Raw genomic sequence first — 9,520 nt, 5'->3', positions numbered from 1 at the left:
TATCTTTTCCTCCGAAGCAAACACAGAATCGTCGAACAATGCACCGAGCGGGTCACGTGGCATTACGGTGAGCCGAAATAAATTGGCACATAATTCCATCAGGATCCCTTGGCTAGACGCTGGAATCATGACGGATTTGATTTATGGGTTAACGATAAAGACGATTCTCATCCATTTCACCGAGTGACGACTCCTGTGCTATCATTTTTCCCAGCAAGGTAACCTGTGTGTTTTTAAACTTGAACCATAATCGCCCATCGGGGACTATATCTCGGAAAAATTAACTAATTTCAACGACCTCCGTCACTCACGTAAATCCGACAACATCGGATCGGAATCGCTTCTCATGTGCCGTAGGAGTACACTGTAAAGCGCTTTTCCACTAACGCACATCAGTCGGGCGTGAAAGTTGTTACCTTCCCACCAGAACAAGTCCGCTAATTTGTCCCCACATCTGACCGCATCGGCTGCGGCTTCACTGTCCGTGTCGGAATTAATTATTCCTTCCCCAAACCGGTTCACCGACTCGGCCGGTTAGCGTGCCATTTTATCGCCAATGTAAAATGCTCCAACCGCAAAGTGAGTCCCTTTCGCTAACACGCGTTTGACCACCAGCAAAACTCCACCCGCGGTCGCGTATCACGACCACTCGTCGATTAGTTCAAACCGACCGGTTACCGCCCCAGAAACGGGCCGACTGGGTTGTGAGGTAGCAAAGAGTAAACACCCGCAGCAGTTGCTTAACCCTATCGATTCCACTTCAACACTTACTCTTCGACCGTGCGTCACCGTTTGTTCCCGTTTGTAAAGTGGCTTATGTTGTGGGTTTCCTGTTTTTCTTTCTTTTGCGGCTCAACTTCTTGTCTTTCCGCCCCGTACCTAGCGGTACCAAAGTTTGTCCCTTTTGCCTTATCCTTCATCTCGCTGACTGCGGATGCACAATTATTCAAACAGAATGTCACCGCACACAGCAAAGGCGCTAGGAAAAAGGGACGCGGCGCAGCCAACCATTAACGATAACGATGGACGTTTATTGTGTTTGCGTCATTTGCCATTCAACCGTGCCCACGAAGAGTTGTCGACCCGAGAAGGGAAGTGAGAGAGTGAGAAGCTGGGCGTGAAGGAAGCCGAGGGTCGCTGGAACAAAGCCTCCAGATCGGTGGCAAAAACAACCGGTACCCACCGGTAACACCGGGAAGATCTTTCACGCATCGCCAACCCAACCTCGCTGCCGCAGGAAGCCTGCATCCGGTTCTGATCGGTTCCGATTTTTTGGTTTTTTTTTTGTTTTTTTTTCTCCTATTCTCCACCTTTCCACCCCCAAAGCTGGCAAGCTTCTAAGATGCGGGAACGGATGTTTATCTAAGGCAGAAGCGATTTTGCACGCAAAGGGCCCGACTCACCCGTTAATCTTGCACCGAAGTCGTTCGATTCCAAGAAGCTCCAGCTCAATGGGTAAGTTGGGTGAATGGCGGTGGCTTTGTTACCGCGTCCTATCTCAACACTTTTCGGCACGCTTCGGCTGCTGGCCGGCCAGCCGTATCCTTCCTGTTTTGCGGTCCGGAAATTGGGTTAAGCTTTTCGGTAGCAGCACGTGGCCCGCACACGATGGCGGAACAGAAGCATTCAAACTACCGTAACGGAAAGTTGGCCGAACATTTTGCCGCACGACCAAAGTTTGGGCCGTTTGCTGGGGAATGGAATGTAATTGAAATAAATTGGGCCATCTTTGGGTGGTGCTTTGTTTTTCCTGTGATTTTTCCGGGAGCAATCCGGAATCGGAGAGAAAGGGCTTTCTCTCGTGCTGTAGCACCCACGCAGTGGAAGCCACCAGCAACCAGGTGCCCCCATAAAACGGCAACTGAAAAGTTTCAAATCGGGTGGATTTTGAGATGATAATAAATGTTCCATAATAATGTTGTGATAAACGGGCCTTCCGGGTTTACTTTGTTCCTGGGATGGTGTGCCCGTGCAAACCTTTTGCTTATGCATCACCTTTTCTCCTGCTCACAGTGGGGAGCTCAGGAACAAATCGCGCATTGTAGAGTTGCTGATTTGCGAATATTGTTGCAAAAAATTGATACATCTATACTACACTACTACCTCGATAAAACCCTCGATGTTTCTGAATATATTTGTTTGTCAATTTCATCATTTGTTTGAAGCACTGATTCTCTACAAATCATTCAAATTTACCTACAAAATGTGCTACTTTCCTGCACGACAACGATATTTTTCTCATCGGTATGCAGCTAAATGCAAATTCGGCTGTAGCACTTGATCAAAATATTACCACCAACTTGCTTTTGTTTACTGTCTATCGTAAAACTCTTTTAACAAGCTGCAAAGTACTGATGGTAGCAAAATATAAAAAAAATCACTCAATAATAAATAGATATTCCCGGTAAAATATTTCTAAGTTATATGAGCACAAGACACCAGGCGTCTCCATCGGTATCAAGTTCAAGTACAAAGTACCATGCGTCTCCACTGGTACTAATGATTGCAAAAAATATTTCGCACATAAAAATAAATCTTCCTTAAAATAAAAGATCCCTTAAATTATATTCCAAACTCAGAATTCAAGTTTCTTCGTAAATATCTTATGATTATTTGTATAATTTTACATTAGTACCACAAGGTACCATGCGCCTCCATTGGTATGAAAAATTGTTTTTAAAGAGGTACTCTCGGGAACTTGTCTTTGATTGATGAGTTATTGATTGACGCTAATTTAAAATGAACAAGTGATTTCTTTTCTACTTTTTTCATGAACTTTATTTTTAAAATTTTACTGCTCAAATCACTGCTTGAAATAGCATGTTACACTTTTATATTTTGTATTTTGCACGACTTTTCTTAATTTATCATCGGAGAAAAAAGTTTCCTAAGATCTGTGGATAAAATCAAACTTTTGTCCGACTTTTCCTCAACATGCAACCCTGTGTAGATTACTCTGCAATCCAGATGATTTTGATTCGGCCGGTGTTCGGAATGCCAACGTGACACTTTCACCCACATGCGAGCAAGTTTAGATCGGAAAAGCGATATCGTGCTTTCCGAAGCAAACACAACGTAAGCCAGCCAAAGAAAATATAGTTCGGAAAAGTTAGCCAAAGTTATCGGGTCCAAGTTGTTAGTTTCTATGCCGTTGCCGTCCAGACGGAACGCAACTAAGCGTGTTTGCCGTAGTTTCATCTACTTTTGCCTGGGGATGAGTGCAATTCGCTTGCAAAATTTAATTCCATTTGCCTCAAGCTGGTCGCTGTAACGCTGTATGGCTCATAATACGCTTTAAAAATGCATGTGCTTTACACGAAACAAATGGATGGTGTTAAGTGTCACCAAATCCCACCCAACGAAGTGCACAAATTCAAGCTTCAACTGGGCATACTGTCATAAATTCGAACGACCCGTACGACTTGGCGATAAATCTAAGCCCTGCAATTGCGCTAGCCATGTTACCAGCAGAAGCTCCTTTAATTACCCTTTCCTTTCATGCTCCCGGACACAAACGCTTTGCTGAGTTTTCTTGCGTTCCGAGACGATGCAGCTGGAAAACTCAGATTCACCCGTGCCGCTAAAGTTTTTCTCCCACAGCAGCGATACATTTGCATCAAATTACACGGTTTTCCACGCGGCTGGCCCACCGAGGCGAGGGATATAATTGCAGCATTAATAATGGAAACTCCGAGGCTCTTTGCGTGCCACTCGCTCCCAGCCTCGGCTCGAGATTTTCCCTCACTCACCAGAACGATCTGTCCGGGAATTGCTCGCGATAAGCGTTCCAAATAGCACCCCGGGTTCTTTGTGGAGTTTTTTTTCTTTTGCTCCATTCTTTTTTTTGTTTCGTGACAAATAATGGCTCACCACGCGGGCCACGTAGATATGACGCCGCGCTGCAGTTATCCTCCCACACCTCGCACTGGAAATAATGGTTGCATCCGATAAGAAGCTGGGGGTGTGCTTGAGATTTAGATGCGAAATTGCATTCCTCCCAAACCACCATCCGAGCCGCAGCAAACTCGCTCCAGCTGGAATGTTTCGAGGTATATAGAGCAGCAAAAAAAAAACCAACACCCATAATGGGAATGCCATCCATTTCCCAACCCCCAGCGGTCGTCGTCGTCGTCGACACCGTTACAGGAGCTCTTCTTTGTGGCCACGATTTCGGACACTCGCGCTTTCGCATGCTGATGCGGCCGCGGTTTCTGAATGGTGATACAATAAAATCCACTCGGAGGTGGCACGAAAGGCAGCGAATAGTGAAACTATTTCACAACGTGCCACCCAACCAACCGAGCTTCCAGCCACCGGAATGCACCTTGTTTTACAAGCAGCGAGATAAATGGGCGAGATAGAAAAAAGGGGGATCTGCGCGCGCGATGAAAGGGACGCGCGTGTGACGCAGAAGTGCTGTTGGCGTGCCATCGAAGTGCCGAGAGTGCGTCTTCTCGCAGGAGAAGAATGCCGCAGCTTAACCTTCTTGGCGTGCTAGAGCAAACGCCATCGTCGCGTTGTGTGACACATCGTTTGTTGTTTTTATTTATTTAAACTTGTGTTGCTAATTTTTCCAAGTTTACCGCCGTTTTGGAGCTTTTTTCACAATCAAAAGCGTTTGTTGTGCTTTTTGCTTTGTACATCTTGCAACTCTGCTAATTAAGTTTGAAATTTTATGATTGCCGTGGTTTTAGGGCCCTGCCATTTTTTTCGCCGTTTTGTGGAAACGGGAGGCGTTTCCAAAAATGCCGGAAGTGGCGCTATCAGATATGTTAAACATATTCCATTATTTACACTTCCCCGGTCGCACCCTAATGAACCGAACGTACGCTCTGCATCCTCCCACGCAGGCCTCCTCCCAATATACGCGAGGACAAATTACAAATTCATTGAACGCAAAACCCGCGCGTCGATGATTGCGGTTTGTTGGAGCGCTGCTTCGGCCATGATACCGCGCGAGCTTGCACGCTTGTTCTTTATTCAATTTGTACGCCCACCGCGTGCGGGTGGAATGGTGCCAAAGTTCATTACCACCCAAACGTTGGCAGTGCCAACATGTGTGCGTGCAATTTGCGTGTTCGGTGCGTGCGTGAAGGAATTTACCCACCCACGAACGAAATAGGGGAGACGAGAGTGCGAAAATCCTTGCGCCAACTTTACGACCTGGTGGTCCGTAACAAATGAGAGCTTTTAACCCGACAAATCGGGCCTTCCTGTTGCTGGTCGGCCTCGAGGGGTTTTTAATAAAATTTACACATCCTTGCATCCCACCCAGCGAGAAAGAGAGAGAGAGAGAGAGAGCGAGAGAGAAATCGACCCCATTTGTCTTTGATTCGAAGCGGTGGCTGAAAAATTGCCGGAAAGCGAAAGGACACTAATGGCCGGTATGGTACAGTTCTCCCGGGAGGGGTTCCCATCACAAAAGTACCCATAATGATGGTTGGTTTTTACGCCGCACCACTCATCGGGGAGGTTGCTTGCCGTAAAACGGAACCATGGAAATCATCGATCCAATTAAAACACTGGAAAAGCTCATAAACATCCGCCCGCCGGCGGTGTTTTCTGTTCATGCGCTGACTCCATCAAAAAAAGGGGTTTAAAAACTCTGCAGCCACCCTGGTCGGGAAAATGCCCGTCGGGCTAATTGATGTAAAATGTGGCATTTGATTGTGCACAAAACAATACGAACACGAGCCGTCCTACCCTGGGGGGAGAGCCCGGTTGTGATGGGTTGCTTGGACCGTTCAAAAATTTATTTGCCACTATTACATCGCCCGGGACGGTGTTGCATCCCAGCCTCCGGCAAGGGCATCCCTTTACGTTCCGTGAACGCTTAGTGAGGATTGGGCAAAATTTTGCCACCCCAACCCCTATGGCGCCGAGTGACAACTCGGGATGCCTTTTCGCTGCATAAATTACGCCCCGGAAAACTACCAGACAGCGAGCGCCCGTTCTCGGAAAGCAGAACTATTCTGGGCTGCTCCAGGCACGCCAGAACGTCGCTCGTTTGGGGCTTAATTTAACGCTAGGGGCAACTTTCCACACACACACATACGCTAACAATGAATCGGACTGTTTCTTTGGGGAATTGAATTAAAAACTTTGTCCTCGTGGGATCGGAGTCCGCCTCGAGCGCGTTGCAGTGAGCGCTGGGGATGGGAAATAATCTTGATAGTATGATTTGCCGGCACGTACCACCTCCGGGAAAACCCGGGGCGACACATTTTCCTTCAAGTGACACGTTTACCTCCACCGGAACGAACTTCGATGGACACGCGCCACACACATGTATGGGAATTTCTTTGGAAATCGTTCTACCAGGGGTTGCTAGGCAACGGAGTTGAGAAAGTGCTGCACTAGCGTACAGGAAGAAGTATTGCCGCAGCAATTGTAATTTGTTTTGTTAATTCAATTTCGAGCTTTTGGGAGCTGGGTGAACAGTAATTGAACGTGTTTAATTAGGGCTGAGCGGAGCTAAACTATTTCGTTCCTTCAAGGGTGCTCTTGGCGTTGTAGCGCTTGCTTCTGGTTTGAGTTTCGGCTTAAATAAAGGAAGGTTTCAGCAATCGCTGATTGGGAACGGCAGATGAAAAAAAGGAAGCTAAGCACCAATAGAACCCTGGCACGGTGCTGGGCTTGATGGAATCACACATCGGAACGAAAATCAAAACCCAATAACGGTCCAGCGCAAAATCAATCAACCGTCGCAGGCAGCCAGCGCTCGGGGCGCTTTGTGGAACGGTACGGATGGAATCCCGAGAAGTCTACTGGACCGCTTATCGTTTCGTCACATGACGCCCGGGAAAATTCGCCCTCACCTCAACACCGGACCGTGGGACGCTGGGAAAGCGGATCCGCCCCACCGCGTATGGCATTTGCGCTTTTGCACAGCGTCCGGCCGGCTCAATCGCTTTTTTTGTTGTCTTCGTTCGCTTTTCCCCGGGTTGAAATCTCACATCGCCATCGCAGCGGGAAGCAATTTGCTAAGCTTCCTACAATGGCGTCAATTTCGGTGATATACGAAACTTTCGCTACCGGTTCGAATGGTCCGGTTGGTTCTGTTGCGATGATAAGGGATGCCTTTTTTTTTCGTCCGCTTCCTCGAACCGGGCGATATCGTACCGTAGCAATTCGAGCTCGATTGCGGAAGTTAGTTCCTGGTCCCGGAGGGAGTTCTCTGCCGAGACCGCACACCGCCTCGCTCATTAGCTCCCATTAGGATTAGTTGCGTCGACAAAAAGCGGGCTTCATCCGGCGAGTGCGTCCTACGCCATAAATCTTCCCGGATCTGGCGGGCAAATTAAATTCAGCACGGGAATGAATGCAAACCAACAAGCGGGCGCACTCCATCGCGCCTCCGGGAATGGTTCGGAAGTAAGCTTAACAAGCGTCGAACTAAAAAGTTAATGGGGAAAAAAATCCACTCTCTCTCTCTCTCTCTCTCTCTCTCTCTCTCTTTTGCCACATCTTTGGGGCCTTATTTTTCGGCCTCCCGGCGGTTGGAAATTGTCCGAACTTAGACGCGCAGCAACGCACTTTCCCCTGCTTCAGCCCACAAACCATCCGAGCTTTCCTTTCGCTCAGTGCCTCGGGCAGGGAAACTCTAAAGAGGATGAAGTTTAATTGACGTTTTTCTTTTCGCTTTTTTTTGCCTCCTCTACCACAGCGCGATGCGTGATAAGCGCCACGCCACGACCAGCCACCCGACCGCAACTAGACGAATAGGAGAGAAAACTTTTCCCCTTCGCCACACGAATCGAACCGCCGGAACCCGGGTTCGACACAACATGGCCCACCCAGTCTGGCCTCCCACTGTCCTGCCCTCCGCCCATCGCAATGCGGTCGGGCGTGAGTAACATAAATTTTAGCCCATGCTTACACGCCCGGCTTGGCTGCTGGGCACCCAAAAAAAGGGTCCAAATGCTCGAGGTCAAACCACAAAACCCCAACACCCGGAGTGAAAAATCAAAAGCGGCGATGGGTGCGCAGGGTGCGGGAACTCTCTCGGCCACTCGAGGAATTGAAATATAAGCGCAGAAAAATTTACAATCAGGCTACAAAATCCTCTCCACGCGGGTTTCAACTCTTTCGCGGGGCAGCGCTACCACCCACGAAATCGCGCCGTCCGCGGTGCCCGCTAAGCTGCGCACGATAAATTGGGAAGTTAAATAAAGAAAAAAGGGGTGGGAAAAACGCACGCAAACACCTCCCACCCGCTTCCGCTTCGGTTTGGGCGGAAGAGCGATCGCCATTCGGTGCGTTTCGGTGCTCGGGGTCGGCACCGGCGTCATGGTTTAATTGCGGGAAAGTATTTCAATAGGAAAAATTCCGGCCCGCCACACGGCCTACTCCAACTTTGTGCTGGTGCGGGTGGTAAGGGTGGGTGGGAAAAGTGGGCTTCTTCACGACGTGCCGGCCGGAAACCTGCTCGGGACGTTCGCTACGGGCGTATTTCCGCATTTGCGAACTTCACGTCTTCACATTCCGGAGGGTTGTAGTGCAGGTGGTGGTGGCTGGGTGGATGGGTGGGTGGAATGGGGGAAGGAGTTCGAGGAGCACCCACAGCTGGTCCCGCACGCGTGTCGTCCCAAAGTCGTAAGCTTATTGCCAAAGTTGAAACATCTCGTCGCAGCCGAACGAATGGCGGGAGCTGGTCATAAATTTTATTTACTGAAAACTTTGCAATTATATTCGACACGGAAATGTTCCCGCGGAACCAGGCGACGGCGGTGGGGTTTGGGAGGCGTGGGAGACGTGCGAGGAAGATGCGACTTTCGGTGAATAAAAAAAAAGAGAAAACGAATGAACAAAGATTAGCCCCTCGAAGGCAAATGTGCGAATTCGAGTCTCAAGAAAAGCCCCCATTCCGAGCGACAGGAAGTACCTCGAGTGTGTGTATGTATGGGCGTCTGTGTGTGAATGTATAAGCGAGAGTGTGTTAAAATAACATACAAATGGGGGAGGGAAAAACATTTAAAAAAAAACAGAAAAAAGGCATCCAACCCCACACGGGTTGGGAACATTTTTTAAAAACGTGCCCCTTTTTTTACCGACCGCTTTTTCCTCTTAAGTGCGCTTTTCTACCGCCCCTAATGGGGTGGTGGGGGGGGGGGCGCCTCGTCAAAAAAAAACACCCACCAGCCCTCCCATCTCCACCAACGGGATTGCGTGGGTTCCTTTTTTTCTAGCGTCAGGAGAGAGGTTGCGCCCTCCTGAAGCCCTTCAAATTGAATTCGTGTGTTAGACGCCGGTACAAACACACACCGGCACACCCCACAAAACGGACCGGCAAAGGGTTTCTTTTTTTTTTATCAGCCACTTTTTTTTGTCTGTCCCTCCATCCTTCGCTTACTCCCAGTGGGGGCCGCTCACTCGTGCCCGTGGGGCTGCTTTACTCGATTAAATACACTTACGGCAAGGCACCACGCGATCCCGGGTGGTGCTTTGGCACGGGGATAAAAGGTGCCGGTTGGGCATAATTTATGTTATTTCAAGGATGGGTTCATATGTTTGTGCGCGC

The sequence above is a fragment of the Anopheles nili genome, chromosome 2 (genome assembly GCF_943737925.1).
Source record: "Anopheles nili chromosome 2, idAnoNiliSN_F5_01, whole genome shotgun sequence".
Lineage (NCBI taxonomy): Eukaryota > Metazoa > Arthropoda > Insecta > Diptera > Culicidae > Anopheles > Anopheles nili.
The sequence above is the reverse complement of the archived record's forward strand: the minus strand, read 5'-3'. Positions refer to the sequence as shown.